The 20366-nt window shown below is 42.8% G+C and overlaps 1 pseudogene; it reads left to right on the forward strand.

The window, feature by feature from the left end:
- Positions 1-997: 997 nt before the first annotated feature.
- Positions 998-20366, forward strand: part of LOC137346306 (zinc finger protein 271-like) — a 33990-nt pseudogene continuing 14621 nt past the window's right edge.

Raw genomic sequence — 20366 nt, forward strand, 5'->3', positions numbered from 1 at the left:
TTACATTGGAGACAGTGCGGTCGTGGTAATTTCACTGAACCAGTAATGCAGAGGCCCAGGCTAATGCCTCAGGGACACTGGTTCAAATCCCATCACAGCAGCTGGTGGAAATTAAATTCAATTAATTGAAAGCTAGTCTCAGTAATGGTGCCCTGAAACTATCATCGATTGTTGTAAAAATCCATCTGTTACAGGCGCTATATAAATGCAAGCTGCGTATTATTGTTGTGTAAAAAGTCAGAAAGTGACCAGGTGTTCAGTGAGATCAGCATCATTCCCTTCATGGTTCAATAACCTCTAGTGTGAACTCGTCTCCCAGTGAGGAGGCAGCACCTTCAGAGTTGAGACAATTTGTGGAATTTGTTTTATAGTATTTTCAGGAGCATCACCCTGTATTAAAGGAGAGGATAGAGAGACGATCAACATTGAGAATAGATCCTGACCGTCACCCAAGGGAAAACTCCCCAGTGAAATCATCTCCAGTGAAATCATCTCCAGCGACCCAATCACTCAAGAGGACTTTGATACTCAATCAGAAATTGACCAGTATCCAGCATCCAATCAAAACCAGCGCTTCCATAGGTTTGGCTGTGGGATATCGGTCAGTCAAGGGGATGGAGGGAGTGTAACGGGTGAGATTGGAAAGAAGTCTCTCAGGTTCCACAAGCAGTGGTTTTCACACAGTCATTGGTGTTCCTGAAACACTGGAACATCCACTCAGGTGAAAGGTCATTCATCGTGCGGGCTGTCAGGACTGCTCCGAGTGTGAGGAGGGCTTTGAGTGTGAGGTGAGCTTTGAGTGTGAGGAGGACTTCAATCATTCATTGAGCCTCATGAACCACTGACTCATTCTTACAGGCTGTCCAAGAGTGAGGAGGCCTTCATGTGGACCTTAGACCTTCTGATACACAGGTACATCTACAAAGTGGAAAGAATTCATGTGCAAGGTGGGTGACAAAGCTTTGCTCATTCTTCCTCCTGTAACCAGGGCAGGTACATGGGTGAGAAACCATTCAAGTGTGAGGTATGTGACAGGTCCTTCAAACAGTCATGGGTCCTCCTACAACACCAGTGTACTCACACAGGGGAGAGGCATTTCAAGTGTGAGGTATGTGACAAAGCTTTTACACAATTGTCGACCCTGATGAACCATCGACTTATTCACACAGGGGAGAGACCCTTCACGTGTGAAATGTGTGACCGGGCGTTCACGCGGTTATCGGGTTTCCTAAGACACCAGCACACCCACAGGAATAAGAAACTATTCCAGCCTGTGGTTTGCGACAAAACTTTCACGCAGTTGTCTGATCTCCTGCAAGACCGGAGCACTCATGCAGATGGTAAACCCTTCAGGTGTGAGGTGTGTGATAAATCCTTCACAAAGTCATCAAACCTCCTGGAACACCAGAGGATCCACACGGGAGAGAAACCCTTCAGGTGTGAGATATGTGATAAATCCTTCACAAAGTCATCAAATCTCCTGGAACACTGGAGGATCCACACGGGAGAGAAAACCTTCAGGTGTGAAGTTTGTGATTGAGCTTTCACTTATTCATCAACTCTCCTGGTCCATCAGAGGACCCACACAGGGGAGAAACCCTTCAGGTGTGAGGTTTGTGATCGAGCTTTCTCACAGTCATCAGACCTCGTGCATCACAGACGGATCCACACAGGAGAGAAACCCTTCAAGTGTGATGTTTGTTCCAAGGCCTTCACACTGTCCTCAAGCCTCCTCCGTCACCAGCGCAGCCACACACATGAAGAACTGTTTCAGGTGTGAGCTTGTCGACAAAGCTTTCCCACAGTTAGCAGAGCTCCTGGATCATCAGCAAACATACATGGGCTAGTGTGTTCAGTGTGACATCTCCCAGAACTGTTCTACCAGCTTCTCTTCCTCATACCCTCTGTAACACCTCCCAGAACAGAAAAGTGCAATCTTTCTGACAAGACAGCTGACCTGTCCGACCATCTTCCTAACACAACGTCATCCCACAGGGAAAGGAATGGTCAAGAATGAAGAGCTTCCTGAAGCACCAGCACATTCCCACAGGGTTAGTGCCCTGTCAATGTCTTCAGGTATTTCTGAGCCTCAGCTAAAACTAATGGGCTCCTTTCATGAGGAGAACTCTCTTCACTAAGAGGGTTGTGAAACTTTGGAATGCTCTCCCCCAGAGAGTTGTGGCTACTCCATTGTTTAGCACATTCAAAACTGAGACGGATAGATTTTTGATCTCTAAGGGAATCAATGGACACAGGGAGTGGGCGGGAAAGTGGAGTTGAGGCAGAAGATCAGCCTCAATGGCTGCACAGTCTCAAGGGGCCGAATGGTCTACTCCTGCTCCTATTTCTTATGTTCTTGATTCTAACACTCTCAGTATCTGCAGAATGCCTGGTATTATAGATCCTGTGTACGACCTGGAGGGAGAGAAGGGGCAGGAGTTCATCTAAGGTAAGGGAAGCGAGATACCAACAAAAACTAACAGAGAGCAATTTTCACAGAGAGAGAAAGAGACTAAAAAACAAGGAACAGTTTCACTGACGATAAAATAGAGTGACAAATAGAGTTGGAAGGAGCAGCCTCGATAAGCTCAGCAACCTGTGCTTGCCTTTTTTTTACCATTTTCCTAATTATCTCCTCTCCTCAACTGTTAACAGGCTGAGGCAGGGCAGGATCCTGGAGCAGGGTCGAGGGACTGGGGTAGAACAGACTGAGGCTGAGTAGGGTCCTGTATATAGAGATAGGCTATAGCCTGCAGAGCAGGGTAGGAATGACTGCACAGTGGTTCTAACTCAGTGTGTCAAGGAGCACTGCAGGATGCACCTTCAAACTGCAGACCACCCCGCCTCCCCCCCCCTCCCTGCATGGATTGGGGGTGATGATAGTTCCTGATCTCAGCCCATTATAGAGAGGAGGCAGTGAGCAGAGACGCAAGTTGCAGAGAGGGAGCAAAGTTCTTATGTAGTTATTTGTCAGCCAAAGATAGATCTGGGAAAATAATCAACTCAAGATTAATACCTATGATACAACAGGTGTACTTTGATCAAGAAGAAGGGTGTTCTTCAAAACTCCTAACTTCAACACAAATGAACATCTGACGTGGGAAACAGCTGCAGTCTCCTGAGATTACTCAATTTAGACTTTAACATAACAGTGAGGGTGAACTCCAGTCAGCTCCATTAATCTTGTTATAATCATCCACAATTCAGTTAAAGGACTTCAAGAATGTTGAAACATTTGCTATTTCAGTTTCAAAAATACTTCTCAATATTGGTACAAGATAAATACAGCATTGTTCATCTGATGATTGACCATGCTTCTGTATAACTGTACATTCCTGCAATAAATCTCCTTTATTATCCTGAGCCTACGCTATATGCTTAATTAGCCTGGTGTTTTTCAACCTATGGAAATGATTAGTAGTGTCTGATTGGTATCCCTGTGTGTTTGATTAAAACAGTTTGATGAAGATTTTAGATTTATCCAGATTTAGAGATACAGCACTGAAACAGGCCCTTCGGCCCACCGAGTCTGTGCCGACCATTAACCACCCATTTATACTAATCCGACACTAATCCCATATTCCTACCACATCCTCACCTGTCCCTATATTTCCCTATCACCTACCTATACTAGGGGCAATTTATAATGGCCAATTTACCTACCAACCTGCAAGTCTTTTGGCTTGTGGGAGGAAACCAGAGCACCCGGAGAAAACCCACGCAGACACAGGGAGAACTTGCAAACTCCACACAGGCAGTACCCAGAATCGAACCCGGGTCCCTGGAGCAGTGAGGCTGCGGTGCTAACCACTGCACCACTGTGCCGCCCAAATATGAAGTATATTTGTTCCCAGTGACTGCTGTTACTCCAGGTGAGAAAGGTATCTGGGGTTCCCTCTCAGCCTTCACCTGGTCTTACCATAACAGGGTTTAATTTTAAACACACTGTGTTTTTAGCTCCCCCTTGATGAATCTTTGCTCATCGCTTTCCAATTGGAAGGCAAATAAACCAGCACAAATAGGCTTTCTTAGGTTTAAAGAAGAAAAGTTGACATTTATTAAACTCTGATTCGGTTAACGCCTACGGATACACAAGGTGCCCACGCTAGCATGCATACACGATACACACATACAAATAGAGACAGAAAAGAGCAGAAGAAAAATAAAGTGGAAAAGTTTGAGGCAATATCTGAAGAGTTTTTGTTAGGGTTCTTCGAGACCATTGTAGAGTTCTTGATTGTAGGTAGATCTTGCTTTCCGTTGGGGACCAGTATGCTTCTTAAACCTTGTTCACTGTAGGAGACTTTTCTCTTTTGGGGTTCATGTGTCTTCAGTGAATTTAGAGGCTTGTGAGAAAGAGATGGAAGCAGGCAGACAGGAGAGGCTGTGCCGAGCCAGCCAGGAGAGATCTTCTCAGTCCAGGAGCATTTTGCTTTCTGCCCAAACTATTCACACAAATTCAAAAACACAGGTTGCCCAGCAGGTTAGTCATGTGACTAGCTGGTTTGACCATGTCTGTTTGTGTATTCGGCCATCTTAACAGTCAACCTGGAATGCGAACTCCCCCACCTTCAACCCTTCAACGTCTGGTGATCAAAAGTCCATTGTGGGTTGAATGTGTTCGGGAATGGCTGCTTTATCCTTCCAAACACTGTCAGTTAATATGCAAATGTATTTCCAGCCAATATCTGGAAATTTTTAAAGCAAGTCCTTTCTTTACTTCAACAACAGTTTGAAATTTAATGTCCATGTGGCAAAATTAATATACCCCATGCTTGCCAGCTGGGGGCCTGCATGACACTGTGCTTGTCCACCGGTGAGATCTGTTTTCCTGAGGAAGCTCAGGTAAGGGCAATGGTTGCAGGGTATGAGTCCCGATCCACCTTGAGTCACAGGTCATCAGCTTATCTGAATGATCAGATTATTAGTGATGAATGATTTTTTTCGGCACTGCCGAGACTGATCAATTGTCACAATTTTCTAATCACTTTGATTTCACACCAGTGTTACGAACAGGTAGTTAATCATTTTTTTAAAACAAATGTCTCTGTTTTTCCAACCACCTGTCTGTAAACAGATTAGTGATTGAACTTTTCCCTCCCTTAAACCCTGATAATAAATGACCGCAACGAAAACAAGGTCATTAAAGTTAAATCAAAGAATTAGGGTTTATTAACACACACTTAAACTCGGGAAGGGGATTAACTTCTCAACGCACGTTTACAAACATACAAGGAACGGTTAAAGGCATAAATAAAAAGGCAAGGACATTTACTAAATAGAAGTATAAACTGACATGAATTTCAGTTGAACCCTAGAGTCCATCTTTAATTATCAAAAAGTCCAAACAAACTGGAGATCACCAACTGGAAATGCCGAATGGGGGAGGAACTGTTGGAAAAAATTCTTCTCTTTCAAATTTCTTCTTCTTTGCACTCTTGAAGGTAAATGGAGGTAGCTTAATTTGTTGAAGTCACCTTTTTCTTAGACAGAGAGCAAAGCTGGCTGAAAACAGGTTTTGTTCTTGCTACTGGCAGACTGTGTCTTTGTAATTTTCTTTCTTCTTGTGGGAAAGGTCTCAGAGAAGAGTGTAGAGAAAGGCGTGCAGCTTCAGGCAGCTGTGCTAATCTGCCCGAGGCAAGGACGAGAATTTTAAAATGGAGACAATGTTTAACTGGGAGCCAATGTAGATCAGCGAGCCCAGGAGTCTTGGGTGAACAGCACTTGGTGCAAGCTAGGACACTGGCAACAGAGTTTGAATATTTCTGAAAGTGTTAGACTTGGTGAAAGATGAGATTGTAGATTTTACACCTGCTGGAATGTTCCTGTCAAATTGCAGATTTTCAAGTTGCAGATTCCTGGAATGTATTCCCTCCCAGGGAGAGTATATAGAGAGCTGAAAATCCCACCCTAGCCGACAACAATGTTTGTCCTTTCATTGAAAGGGTATAAATAAATAATTGGCCTTTAGGCTTGACCACGATTCCTTCCCTTTCCACTGTAATTCAACCCAGGATTCCCTTCCCTTTCCATTACAATTGAATCCTGGATTCCTCCCATTTCCCTGATGATTTAACCCTGGATTCCTTTCCATTTCCCCTGCAATTTAACACTGGATCCATCTTCTTTCCCCGAGAATTAACCTGAGATTGTAATGCCGTGTTGGAGGCCTGGATTTGTACAGCTCCTCTGAGGGAATGCTGTCCTACAGAGGGGCAGCACTGAGGGAGTGTTACCTTGTTGGAGGGGCAGTATATAGGAAGAGGAGTTGGCCATTTAGCCCCTCGAGCATGTTCCATCATTCAGTGGGATTATGGCGGATCTGTGATCTAACTCCATCTATCTGACCTTGCCCCATTTCCTTTAATACCTTTGGTATAGAATTAACAATTGACCAAGCATCAATTGTCATTGATGGAAGAGAGTTCCATACTTCTCACACCCTTTGTGTGCAGAAGAGTTTCCTGATTTTACGGTTCTTCGAGTTCACTGTAGAGGCCTTGATTGCAGGTAGATCTTGCTTTTCGTTGGGGCCCAGTATTCTTCTTAAACCTTGTTCGATGTAGGAGACTTTTCTCTCTTGGGGTTCGTGTGTCTTCAGTGGATTTGGAGTTCCATGAGAGAGAGAGAGAGAGCCAGACAGGAGAGATTGTGGCGAGCCAGCCAGGAGAGGTCTTTTCAGTCCAGGAGAATTCTGCAGTCTCTGAGTTCAAACTGTTCATACCATTCAGAAAAACCCAGATTGCCAAGCAGGTTAGTCATGTGACTAGTCAGTCTGACCACGTCTTGGCTCTGTGGATTGTATCATCTTAGCAGGGCCTGGAATGCGCTTCCCTGCCTTCAACGTCTGGTGCTCAAAGTCCATTGTGGGTTAAATGGATAAGGGAAGTAACCTCTCTTGTCCCTATTGGTATGTAAATGTCTTCCAGCCAAGTGTCTGGCAGCCCTTGTAACACGCCTTCTCTTCTTCCCAGCAACAATTTGAAATTTAATGTCCATATGGTGAAATTAATATGCCTCATTCTTGGCAGCTGGAGGTTCAGCATGACAGGGTTGAATATCCTCTCAGGGAGATTTGCTGGTGCTGTTGGGGAGGGTTTAAACTAAATTGTCAGGGGGATGGGAACCTGAGATAGAACTTAGATTGGAGGGAAGCAAAACAGGTAACTTGTTTGGGGTGTGGGAACCAGGAGCAAGTATCAGAGAGGAATACCAAGGTGCACAGTATACTGGGGGAGATAGATAGCACAACACTAGGGAATAATATGTTATTAGATGGGGTCAGAGTAAGGGAGAAAGTTTTAAAGTCTGAATTAAGGTTAATGTGCATGTATGTGAATGCACGGAGTGTGGTTAATAAGACTGATGAGTTACAGGTGCAGATTGTCATGTGGAAATATGATGTTGTGGCTATAACAGAGACCTGGCTCAAAGAAGGTCAAGACTAGGTGTTAAATATTCCTCGATACAAGGTGTTCAGGAAAGATAGGAATGGGAAAAATGGGGGAGGGGTTATGGTATTGATTAAGGAGAGCATTGCAGTGCTGGAGAAAAAGAGTGTCCCAGAGGGGTCGAGGACTGAATCAATTTGGCTAGAGCTAAGGAAAAAAAGGTGCAGTTAAATTGCTCGGTGTTGTCTATAGGCCACCAGCTAGTGGGAAGAACATGGAGGAACAAATTTGCAAGGAAATTACAGAGAGGTGCAAAAAATTATAGTGTAGTTATAATGGGGGACTTTAATTATCCAAACATAGACTGAGTTAAGAGTAATGTAAATGGCAGTGAGGGGCAAGAGTTCCTAGAGTGTGTTCAGGAAAATTTTCTACAGCAGTTTGTTGCTAGTCTAATGAGGAAGGAGGCACTGCTAGACCTGGTACTTGGGAATGTGGTGGGCCAAGTGGATCAAGTATCAGTAGGAGAGCAGTTAGGGGTTAGTGATCATTGTATCATAATGTTTAGGCTGACTATGGAAAAGGACAAAGAGCAATCCAGGGTAAGGATAACTAACTGGGGGAAGGCCAACTTCAATGGGGGAAGAAAGGAGCTGGGGCAAATAAATTGGAGTCAAAAGCTGGCAGGAAAACTGGTAGATGAACAACCTTCAAAGAAGACATAGAAATGTCACTGACCTGAAACATTAACTCTGCTTCTCTCTCCACAGATGCTGCCAGTATTTCCAGCATTTCTTGTTTTTATTTTATATTATATTGGATAGGCTGTCTGAACTTAAAGTGGATAAAGCACCAGGGCCGGATGAGATGCATCCAAGGATACCGAGAGAAGTGAGGGTGGAAATCGTAGAGGCTCTGGCTGTAATTTTTCAGTCTTCCTTAGACTCGGGGGTGGTACCAGAGGACTGGAGAATTGCAAATGTTACACGCTTGTTCAAAAAAGAGTGTAAAGGTAAGCCCAGCAACTACAGGCCAGTCAGTTTAACTTCGGTGGTGGAAAAACTTCTAGACAAAATAATTTCGGACAAAATCAATAGTCAGATGGACAATTGCGAGTTAGTTAAGGAAAGCCAGCAGGGATTTCGTAAGGGATAATCATGTTTAACTAACTTGCTGGAGTTTTTTCAAGAGGTAACAGAGAGGGTTGATGAGGGCAATGCTGTCGATGTGGTGTACATGGACTTTCAAAAGGCATTTGATACAATGCCACACAACAGACTTGCGAGCAAACTTGTAGCTTATGGAACAAAGGGGACGGTAACAACATGGATATGAAATTGGCTGAGTGACAGGAAACAAAGAACAGTGATTAATGGATGTTTTTCGAGCTGGAGGAAGGTTTGTAATGGAGTTCCCCAGGGATCAGTGTTGGGACCCCTGATTTTCCTGATACATATTAATGAACTAGACCTTAGTGTACAGGACACAATTTCAAAGTTTGAAGATGATACAAAACTTGTAAGTATTTTGAACTGTAAAGAGGATAGTGTAGAACTTCAAAAGGACATATCAAATTGGTGGAATGGGCAGACAGGTGGCAGATGAATTTGAATGCAGAGAAATGTGAAGTTATTCATTTTGCAAGGAAGAACATAGAGAGATAATATAAAATAAAGGGTACAATTCTAAAGGGGGTGCTTGGAGCAGAGGGACCTTGGTGTATATGTGCATAAGTCATACAAGGTGGCGGGAGAGGTTGAGAGAGCAGTTAATAAAGCATACAGTATCCTGTAAAGGCCTACTTGGATATAAAATGAAAAGACAACCCAGGCCCGACCCAACCACAGCCAAACTGAACCCTACTGGAGCCCGAGTCCTTGAATTCTTTTTCATGCCTGACCCGACCCGAAAATATCAAACATGTTATTGAAACAGAAAAAATACACGTCAAAACGTAGATTAAAAAGAAAACAATACAAAACAAAACAGTAGAGCCCGGCCCAACCTGACCAGAGTCCGAATGCTGGACACAGAATATAGACCCCACCCCACCCGAACCCGACACATAGAGTCGGGTTTGGTCAGGTTTGGGTCGGGTAGCCAGGCTTTAGTATCCTGGGCTTTATTAATAGGGGCGTAAGTACAAGTGCAAGGAGGTTATGTTGAACTTGTATAAGACACTATTTCAGCCTCAGCTGGAATATTGCACCCAATTCTGGGCACTGCACTTGAGGAAAGACGTGAAGGCATTGGAGAGATTACAGAAAAGATTCACGAGAATGGTTCTGGAGTGAGGAATTTCAGTTCTGACAATAGATTGGAGAAGTTTACATTGGCACAGTGGTTAACACTGCAGCCTTACAGCTCCAGCGACCCGGGTTCAATTCTGGGTACTGCCTGTGTGGAGTTTGTAAGTTCTCCCTGTGACCGCATGGGTTTCCTCCGGGTGCCCCGGTTTCCTCCCACAGCCAAAGACTTGCAGGTTGACAGGTAAAGTGGCCATTATAAATTGCCCCTAGTATAGGTAGGTGGGAGGGGAATGTGGGGATGTGCTGGGAATATAGGATGAGTATAAATCGGTGGTTGACGGTCAGCACAGACGCAGTGGGCAGAAGGGCCTGTTTCAGTGCTGTATCTCTAAATAAATAAAATAAAGGTTTGGACTGTCTACTTTGGTGAAGGGAATTCTGAGAGGTAATTTAATAGAGGTATTCAAAATCATGAGGTCTCTGAACAGAGTGGATAGAGAGAAACTGTTCCCGTTATAAAAGGATCGAGAATGAGAGGGCACAGATTTAAAGTATTTGGTAAGATAAGAAAAAATGACATGAGGAAAAACATTTTCACACAGCGAGTGGTTAAGGTCTGGAATGCACTGACTGAGAATGTGGTGGAGGCAGCTTCAACTGCATTCAGTAGGGAATTAGACAGTTATATGAAAAGGAAGAATGTGCAGGATGATGGGGAGAAGGCAGGGGAATGTAACTGAGCCAGCTTGTGCTTTTAGAGAGCCAGCGCAAACAAGATGGGCCAAATGGCCTCATTCAGCACTGTAACGATTCTGCAATATGGAGGGTGAACCGCACTGTCAGAGAGGCAGTACAAAAGGAGCGTTGCGCTGTCTGAGGCTTGGTACTGTGGGAGATCCACGCTGCCGGGGGGTCGGTACTGAGGGAGTGCCGCATTGTCAGAGGGTTGGTACTGAGGGAGTGCCGCACTGTCGGAGGGCCGGGACAGAGGGAGTGCCACACTGTCGAAGGGTTGGTACTGAGGGAGCGCCGCAATGTCAGAGGGTCGGTACTGAGGGAGTGCCGCACTGTCGGAGGGCCTGTACTGAGGGAGTGCCGCAATGTCGGAGGGTCGGGACTGAGGGAGTGCCACACTGTCGGAGGGCCTGTACTGAGGGAGTGCCGCACTGTTGGAGAGCCGGGACAGAGGGAGTGCCGCAATGTCGGAGGGTCGGGACTGAGGGAGTGCCACACTGTCGGAGGGCCTGTACTGAGGGAGTGCCACACTGTCGGAGCGTTGGTACGAAGGGAGCACTGCACTGTTGGTGGGTCGGTACTGAGGCAGTGCTGCACTGTCAGAGGGACTGTGAAATGTTTTGGAACATCCTGTATACATGAAAGCTCCAGCTCCTTCTCTTCTTTGCTTCTCATCACTGACACTGACTGGATTGAATATTCTCAAAAAAAAGCAAAGAAACAAGGGGAGGTCCCGCCTTCTCGTTTGTGAATGGCTGAGAGAATTGATTGACATGCGAGCAGCCATTGGGCTTAAACTTATCCCAGGTTCTCAATGGCTGCCAAAGATGTCAATTGGAGAATCGAGCCAATCGGCTCATTCCCTCCTCTTCCTCTTCCGCAGCACGATCACTTCCTGCCAGGGGCTGAAAATGAAGTGAGGAGACCGTGAGTGACGGAGCAGAGTTTGTACAGATTCTATCCCATAATATCCACACTAATGTTCCGGACTGAATATCCAGTGAGTAAAGGAGCAGAGTTTGTACAGATTGTATCCCATAATATCCACACTAATGTTCAGGACTGAATATCCAGTGAGTAAAGGAGCAGAGTTTGTCCAGATTGTATCCCATAATATCCTCACTAATGTTCAGGACTGAATATCCAGTGAGTAAAGGAGCAGAGTTTGTACAGATTGTATCCCATAATATCCACACTAATGTTCAGGACTGAATATCCAGTGAGTAAAGGAGCAGAGTTTGTACAGATTGTATCCCATAATATCCACACTAATGTTCAGGACTGAATATCCAGTGAGTAAAGGAGCAGAGTTTGTACAGATTGTATCCCATAATATCCACACTAATGTTCAGGACTGAATATCCAGTGAGTGATGGAGCAGAGTTTGTACAGATTGTATCCCATAATATCCACATTAATGTTCAGGACTGAATATCCAGTGAGTGATGGAGCAGAGTTTGTACAGATTGTATCCCATAATATCCACATTAATGTTCAGGACTGAATATCCAGTGAGTGATGGAGCAGAGTTTGTACAGATTGTATCCCATAATATCCACACTAATGTTCAGGACTGAATATCCAGTGAGTGACGGAGCAGAGTTTGTACAGATTGTATCCCATAATATCCACACTAATGTTCCGGACTGAATATCCAGTGAGTGAAGGAGCAGAGTTTGTACAGATTGTATCCCATAATATCCACACTAATGTTCAGGACTGAATATCCAGTGAGTGACGGAGCAGAGTTTGTACAGATTGTATCCCATAATATCCACACTAATGTTCAGGACTGAATATCCAGTGAGTGACGGAGCAGAGTTTGTACAGATTGTATCCCATAATATCCACACTAATGTTCCGGACTGAATATCCAGTGAGTGAAGGAGCAGAGTTTGTACAGATTGTATCCCATAATATCCACACTAATGTTCAGGACTGAATATCCAGTGAGTGAAGGAGCAGAGTTTGTACAGATTGTATCCCATAATATCCACACTAATGTTCCGGACTGAATATCCAGTGAGTGAAGGAGCAGAGTTTGTACAGATTCTATCCCATAATATCCTCACTAATGTTCAGGACTGAATATCCAGTGAGTGAAGGAGCAGAGTTTGTACAGATTGTATCCCATAATATCCACACTAATGTTCCGGACTGAATATCCAGTGAGTGAAGGAGCAGAGTTTGTACAGATTGTATCCCATAATATCCACACTAATGTTCCGGACTGAATATCCAGTGAGTGAAGGAGCAGAGTTTGTACAGATTCTATCCCATAATATCCTCACTAATGTTCAGGACTGAATATCCAGTGAGTGAAGGAGCAGAGTTTGTACAGATTCTATCCCATAATATCCACACTAATGTTCAGGACTGAATATCCAGTGAGTGAAGGAGCAGAGTTTGTACAGATTCTATCCCATAATATCCACACTAATGTTCAGGACTGAATATCCAGTGAGTGATGGAGCAGAGTTTGTCCAGATTCTATCCCATAATATCCTCACTAATGTTCAGGACTGAATATCCAGTGAGTGAAGGAGCAGAGTTTGTACAGATTCTATCCCATAATATCCACACTAATGTTCAGGACTGAATATCCAGTGAGTGAAGGAGCAGAGTTTGTACAGATTCTATCCCATAATATCCACACTAATGTTCAGGACTGAATATCCAGTGAGTGAAGGAGCAGAGTTTGTACAGATTCTATCCCATAATATCCACACTAATGTTCAGGACTGAATATCCAGTGAGTGAAGGAGCAGAGTTTGTACAGATTCTATCCCATAATATCCACACTAATGTTCAGGACTGAATATCCAGTGAGTGAAGGAGCAGAGTTTGTATAGATTGTATCCCATAATATCCTCACTAATGTTCAGGACTGAATATCCAGTGAGTGAAGGAGCAGAGTTTGTACAGATTGTATCCCATAATATCCACACTAATGTTCAGGACTGAATATCCAGTGAGTGAAGGAGCAGAGTTTGTACAGATTGTATCCCATAATATCCACACTAATGTTCAGGACTGAATATCCAGTGAGTGAAGGAGCAGAGTTTGTACAGATTGTATCCCATAATATCTACACTAATGTTCAGGACTGAATATCCAGTGAGTGAAGGAGCAGAGTTTGTACAGATTGTATCCCATAATATCCACACTAATGTTCAGGACTGAATATCCAGTGAGTGACGGAGCAGAGTTTGTACAGATTGTATCCCATAATATCCACACTAATGTTCAGGACTGAATATCCAGTGAGTGAAGGAGCAGAGTTTGTCCAGATTGTATCCCATAATATCCACACTAATGTTCAGGACTGAATATCCAGTGAGTGAAGGAGCAGAGTTTGTACAGATTGTATCCCATAATATCCACACTAATGTTCAGGACTGAATATCCAGTGAGTGAAGGAGCAGAGTTTGTCCAGATTGTATCCCATAATATCCACACTAATGTTCAGGACTGAATATCCAGTGAGTGAAGGAGCAGAGTTTGTACAGATTGTATCCCATAATATCCACACTAATGTTCAGGACTGAATATCCAGTGAGTGAAGGAGCAGAGTTTGTACAGATTGTATCCCATAATATCCACACTAATGTTCAGGTCTGAATATCCAGTGAGTGAAGGAGCAGAGTTTGTGCAGATTGTATCCCATAATATCCACACTAATGTTCAGGTCTGAATATCCAGTGAGTGAAGGAGCAGAGTTTGTACAGATTGTATCCCATAATATCCACACTAATGTTCAGGACTGAATATCCAGTGAGTGACGGAGCAGAGGTTGTCCAGATTCTATCCCATAATATCCTCACTAATGTTCAGGACTGAATATCCAGTGAGTAAAGGAGCAGAGTTTGGACAGATTGTATCCCATAATATCCACACTAATGTTCAGGACTGAATATCCAGTGAGTGACGGAGCAGAGTTTGTCCAGATTGTATCCCATAATATCCACACTAATGTTCAGGACTGAATATCCAGTGAGTAAAGGAGCAGAGTTTGTACAGATTGTATCCCATAATATCCACACTAATGTTCAGGACTGAATATCCAGTGAGTAAAGGAGCAGAGTTTGGACAGATTGTATCCCATAATATCCACACTAATGTTCAGGACTGAATATCCAGTGAGTAAAGGAGCAGAGTTTGGACAGATTGTATCCCATAATATCCACACTAATGTTCAGGACTGAATATCCAGTGAGTGAAGGAGCAGAGTTTGTCCAGATTGTATCCCATAATATCCACACTAATGTTCAGGACTGAATATCCAGTGAGTGAAGGAGCAGAGTTTGTCCAGATTCTATCCCATAATATCCACACTAATGTTCAGGACTGAATATCCAGTGAGTAAAGGAGCAGAGATGTCCAGATTCTATCCCATAATATCCACACTAATGTTCAGGACTGAATATCCAGTGAGTAAAGGAGCAGAGTTTGGACAGATTGTATCCCATAATATCCACACTAATGTTCAGGACTGAATATCCAGTGAGTGAAGGAGCAGAGTTTGTACAGATTCTATCCCATAATATCCACACTAATGTTCAGGACTGAATATCCAGTGAGTGACGGAGCAGAGTTTGTACAGATTGTATCCCATAATATCCACACTAATGTTCAGGACTGAATATCCAGTGAGTGAAGGAGCAGAGTTTGTACAGATTCTATCCCATAATATCCACACTAATGTTCAGGACTGAATATCCAGTGAGTGAAGGAGCAGAGTTTGTACAGATTGTATCCCATAATATCCTCACTAATGTTCCGGACTGAATATCCAGTGAGTGACGGAGCAGAGTTTGTACAGATTCTATCCCATAATATCCACACTAATGTTCAGGACTGAATATCCAGTGAGTGAAGGAGCAGAGTTTGTACAGATTGTCTCCCATAATATCCACACTAATGTTCAGGACTGAATATCCAGTGAGTAAAGGAGCAGAGTTTGTACAGATTCTATCCCATAATATCTACACTAATGTTCAGGACTGAATATCCAGTGAGTAAAGGAGCAGAGTTTGTACAGATTCTATCCCATAATATCTACACTAATGTTCAGGACTGAATATCCAGTGAGTAAAGGAGCAGAGTTTGGACAGATTGTATCCCATAATATCCACACTAATGTTCCGGACTGAATATCCAGTGAGTGAAGGAGCAGAGTTTGTACAGATTCTATCCCATAATATCTACACTAATGTTCAGGACTGAATATCCAGTGAGTAAAGGAGCAGAGTTTGTACAGATTGTATCCCATAATATCCACACTAATGTTCAGGACTGAATATCCAGTGAGTGACGGAGCAGAGTTTGTACAGATTGTATCCCATAATATGCAGACTAATGTTCAGGACTGAATATCCAGTGAATGAAGGAGCAGAGTTTGTACAGATTGTATCCCATAATATCCACACTAATGTTCAGGACTGAATATCCAGTGAGTGAAGGAGAAGAGTTTGTACAGATTGTATCCCATAATATCCACACTAATGATCAGGACTGAATATCCAGTGAGTGAAGGAGCAGAGTTTGTACAGATTGTATCCCATAATATCCACATTAATGTTCAGGACTGAATATCCAGTGAGTGAAGGAGCAGAGTTTGTACAGATTGTATCCCATAATATCCACATTAATGTTCAGGACTGAATATCCAGTGAGTGAAGGAGCAGAGTTTGTACAGATTGTATCCCATAATATCCACACTAATGTTCAGGACTGAATATCCAGTGAGTGACGGAGCAGAGTTTGTACAGATTGTATCCCATAATATGCAGACTAATGTTCAGGACTGAATATCCAGTGAGTGAAGGAGCAGAGTTTGTACAGATTGTATCCCATAATATCCACACTAATGTTCCGGACTGAATATCCAGTGAGTGAAGGAGCAGAGTTTGTACAGATTGTATCCCATAATATGCAGACTAATGTTCAGGACTGAATATCCAGTGAGTGATGGAGCAGAGTTTGTACAGATTGTATCCCATAATATCCACACTAATGATCAGGACTGAATATCCAGTGAGTGACGGAGCAGAGTTTGTACAGATTCTATCCCATAATATCCACACTAATGTTCAGGACTGAATATCCAGTGAGTAAAGGAGCAGAGTTTGTACAGATTGTATCCCATAATATCCACATTAATGTTCAGGACTGAATATCCAGTGAGTGAAGGAGCAGAGTTTGTACAGATTCTATCCCATAATATCCACACTAATGTTCAGGACTGAATATCCAGTGAGTGAAGGAGCAGAGTTTGTACAGATTCTATCCCATAATATCCACACTAATGTTCAGGACTGAATATCCAGTGAGTGAAAGAGCAGAGTTTGTACAGATTGTATCCCATAATATCCACACTAATGTTCCAGACTGAATATCCAGTGAGTGAAGGAGCAGAGTTTGTACAGATTCTATCCCATAATATCCACACTAATGTTCAGGACTGAATATCCAGTGAGTGACGGAGCAGAGTTTGTACAGATTGTATCCCATAATATCCACAGTAATGTTCAGGACTGAATATCCAGTGAGTGAAGGAGCAGAGTTTGTACAGATTGTATCCCATAATATCCTCACTAATGTTCAGGACTGAATATCCAGTGAGTGAAGGAGCAGAGTTTGTACAGATTGTATCCCATAATATCCACACTAATGTTCAGGACTGAATATCCAGTGAGTGAAGGAGCAGAGTTTGTACAGATTGTATCCCATAATATCCACACTAATGTTCAGGACTGAATATCCAGTGAGTGAAGGAGCAGAGTTTGTACAGATTGTATCCCATAATATCCACACTAATGTTCAGGACTGAATATCCAGTGAGTGAAGGAGCAGAGTTTGGACAGATTGTATCCCATAATATCCACACTAATGTTCAGGACTGAATATCCAGTGAGTGAAGGAGCAGAGTTTGTACAGATTGTATCCCATAATATCCACATTAATGTTCAGGGCTGAATATCCAGTGAGTGACGGAGCAGAGTTTGTACAGATTGTATCCCATAATATCCACACTAATGTTCAGGACTGAATATCCAGTGAGTGACGGAGCAGAGTTTGTACAGATTGTATCCCATAATATGCAGACTAATGTTCAGGACTGAATATCCAGTGAGTGAAGGAGCAGAGTTTGTACAGATTGTATCCCATAATATCCACACTAATGTTCCGGACTGAATATCCAGTGAGTGACGGAGCAGAGTTTGTCCAGATTCTATCCCATAATATCCTCACTAATGTTCAGGACTGAATATCCAGTGAGTAAAGGAGCAGAGTTTGGACAGATTGTATCCCATAATATCCACACTAATGTTCAGGACTGAATATCCAGTGAGTAAAGGAGCAGAGTTTGGACAGATTGTATCCCATAATATCCACACTAATGTTCAGGAATGAATATCCAGTGAGTGAAGGAGCAGAGTTTGTACAGATTGTATCCCATAATATCCACATTAATGTTCAGGACTGAATATCCAGTGAGTGAAGGAGCAGAGTTTGTACAGATTGTATCCCATAATATCCACACTAATGTTCAGGACTGAATATCCAGTGAGTGACGGAGCAGAGTTTGTACAGATTGTATCCCATAATATGCAGACTAATGTTCAGGACTGAATATCCAGTGAGTGAAGGAGCAGAGTTTGTACAGATTGTATCCCATAATATCCACACTAATGTTCCGGACTGAATATCCAGTGAGTGAAGGAGCAGAGTTTGTACAGATTGTATCCCATAATATGCAGACTAATGTTCAGGACTGAATATCCAGTGAGTGATGGAGCAGAGTTTGTACAGATTGTATCCCATAATATCCACACTAATGATCAGGACTGAATATCCAGTGAGTGACGGAGCAGAGTTTGTACAGATTCTATCCCATAATATCCACACTAATGTTCAGGACTGAATATCCAGTGAGTGAAGGAGCAGGGTTTGTACAGATTCGATCCCATAATATCCACACTAATGTTCAGGACTGAATATCCAGTGAGTGACGGAGCAGAGTTTGTACAGATTGTATCCCATAATATCCACACTAATGTTCAGGACTGAATATCCAGTGAGTGAAGGAGCAGAGTTTGTACAGATTCTATCCCATAATATCCACACTAATGTTCAGGACTGAATATCCAGTGAGTGAAGGAGCAGAGTTTGTACAGATTGTATCCCATAATATCCTCACTAATGTTCCGGACTGAATATCCAGTGAGTGACGGAGCAGAGTTTGTACAGATTCTATCCCATAATATCCACACTAATGTTCAGGACTGAATATCCAGTGAGTGAAGGAGCAGAGTTTGTACAGATTGTATCCCATAATATCCTCACTAATGTTCCGGACTGAATATCCAGTGAGTAAAGGAGCAGAGTTTGTACAGATTCTATCCCATAATATCGACACTAATGTTCAGGACTGAATATCCAGTGAGTAAAGGAGCAGAGTTTGTACAGATTCTATCCCATAATATCTACACTAATGTTCAGGACTGAATATCCAGTGAGTCAAGGAGCAGAGTTTGGACAGATTGTATCCCATAATATCCACACTAATGTTCAGGACTGAATATCCAGTGAGTGACGGAGCAGAGTTTGTACAGATTGTATCCCATAATATCCACACTAATGTTCAGGACTGAATATCCAGTGAGTGACGGAGCAGAGTTTGTACAGATTGTATCCCATAATATGCAGACTAATGTTCAGGACTGAATATCCAGTGAGTGAAGGAGCAGAGTTTGTCCAGATTGTATCCCATAATATCCACATTAATGTTCAGGACTGAATATCCAGTGAGTGAAGGAGCAGAGTTTGTACAGATTGTATCCCATAATATCCACACTAATGATCAGGACTGAATATCCAGTGAGTGAAGGAGCAGAGTTTGTACAGATTGTATCCCATAATATCCACATTAATGTTCAGGATTGAATATCCAGTGAGTGAAGGAGCAGAGTTTGTACAGATTGTATCCCATAATATCCACATTAATGTTCAGGACTGAATATCCAGTGAGTGAAGGAGCAGAGTTTGTACAGATTGTATCCCATAATATCCACACTAATGTTCAGGACTGAATATCCAGTGAGTGACGGAGCAGAGTTTGTACAGATTGTATCCCATAATATGCAGACTAATGTTCAGGACTGAATATCCAGTGAGTGAAGGAGCAGAGTTTGTACAGATTGTATCCCATAATATCCACACTAATGTTCCGGACTGAATATCCAGTGAGTGAAGGAGCAGAGTTTGTACAGATTGTATCCCATAATATGCAGACTAATGTTCAGGACTGAATATCCAGTGAGTGATGGAGCAGTGTTTGTACAGATTGTATCCCATAATATCCACACTAATGATCAGGACTGAATATCCAGTGAGTGACGGAGCAGTTTGTACAGATTCTATCCCATAATATCCACACTAATGTTCAGGACTGAATATCCAGTGAGTGACGGAGCAGAGTTTGTACAGATTCTATCCCATAATATCCACACTAATGTTCAGGACTGAATATCCAGTGAGTGAAGGAGCAGAGTTTGTACAGATTCTATCCCATAATATCCACACTAATGTTCAGGACTGAATATCCAGTGAGTGAAAGAGCAGAGTTTGTACAGATTCTATCCCATAATATCCACACTAATGTTCAGGACTGAATAGCCAGTGAGTGACGGAGCAGAGTTTGTACAGATTGTATCCCATAATATCCACAGTAATGTTCAGGACTGAATATCCAGTGAGTGAAGGAGCAGAGTTTGTACAGATTGTATCCCATAATATCCTCACTAATGTTCAGGACTGAATATCCAGTGAGTGAAGGAGCAGAGTTTGTACAGATTGTATCCCATAATATCCACACTAATGTTCAGGACTGAATATCCAGTGAGTGAAGGAGCAGAGTTTGTACAGATTGTATCCCATAATATCCACACTAATGTTCAGGACTGAATATCCAGTGAGTGAAGGAGCA

Source organism: Heterodontus francisci, chromosome 29, assembly GCF_036365525.1.
Source record: "Heterodontus francisci isolate sHetFra1 chromosome 29, sHetFra1.hap1, whole genome shotgun sequence".
NCBI classification, from domain to species: Eukaryota; Metazoa; Chordata; class Chondrichthyes; order Heterodontiformes; family Heterodontidae; genus Heterodontus; species Heterodontus francisci.